Source organism: Diachasma alloeum, unplaced genomic scaffold (genome assembly GCF_001412515.2).
Source record: "Diachasma alloeum isolate Michigan unplaced genomic scaffold, Dall2.0 Dall_scaffold_00323, whole genome shotgun sequence".
Classification (NCBI taxonomy): Eukaryota; Metazoa; Arthropoda; class Insecta; order Hymenoptera; family Braconidae; genus Diachasma; species Diachasma alloeum.
Genome location: NW_021680462.1, coordinates 31,947 through 33,261, shown reverse-complemented (window position 1 = coordinate 33,261; position 1,315 = coordinate 31,947).

The following is a 1,315-nucleotide window of genomic DNA, read 5'->3' as shown; positions in this document are numbered from 1 at the left end:
GGTGGAGAAACCCTAGTGGAAAAACATAAGGTGGAGGCGTAACATGCCTGATCAGAATTTCGGATCGGACTTGATCAGTTTCTGATCGAGACCTGAACAGGATTTCCACTCGGGCTGAGCACAGACATGTTCGCAGACCCCCTGGATATCCTCAAATCCGTACGCGCTCCGCGTGCGCAAAAACCCTACTTCCCACACAGCGTGATGAAAAATAAGGTTCGATATTCGTGGGAAAAGTGTTGTTAGATTCGTGTGATTATATCACTCGCCTTCGGCTCGTGCTATAAAACTCCCACGAGCCCAAAAACACTTTCCTGCAATCGTATCGAAATATACTATTATATGATACCTGCCTCAAAAGTACACTTTTCGAAACGGTGCCGTGTGCGTAAAGCGGTTGTTTTCCGCTTTACGGTGTGCGTACAGTTCACGAACGTACGTAAAGTGAAGCTTTACGCACGAGAAAAGAAACCATTTCATGTAAAATGAAAATTCATGTGAAATTTATTTTACGTATGCCCTTGAAATTGACGCACTCGTGTGCAAAAACAACCACATTCGCCCCACTACCGTTCCGAACAGGGAACTCGGTAGATACCACAAAAAATAGGATATATTACATGTGTGTAAAAAAGTGGAACTTGACGCACTAGTAACACAATGTAGTATTATTTCCTTATATCGATAGAAAACCATATTTCTCACCGCTCTACTCTAGTGATGGCGCACTAACACACTGAGACGTCCCCACTCTCTTCACACCGATGCGTCCCGGGATTCTGGGACCGGAATGGGTTAAATGAAGGGAAAATATTAAGTGGTTTTATCACACTAGTAGCGGTGTTTGGTGGAACTCACCGAAAATACTCGCTTGCTATACCGTGAGTGTCCCAATTGCCACACGGGACCCCTTTCCCGGACGCAGAGCGCTCGTAGGATAGAATTTTGCATTTATCACATATTCACAGTCATGATGTGCATTTCATTTTGTTACATGCGATTGTCCAATTATTCCCCTTCAAATCACACTATTGACGAATGTTCCACGAGTTTCATACAATTATTAGAAATTAATCTACGTAAGAGTACCCATGGCTGGTCTCTGAGCTGGTGGTTGTGTAGTGCGCGAACGTTAAAAATCATCAATATTGCGTAAGGATCAAACAGCAAAATGTAAGTGAACAATTGATTTCAATAGGTTTCTAGTAGTTGAGCAACAAATTTGGAAAAAGCTGAAATGAAAAAAAGAGAAAAATAATTGTTTTTTATGGAGGAAATGTTAAATCCGGCATCTCGGACGACTGAATTCGCGGTT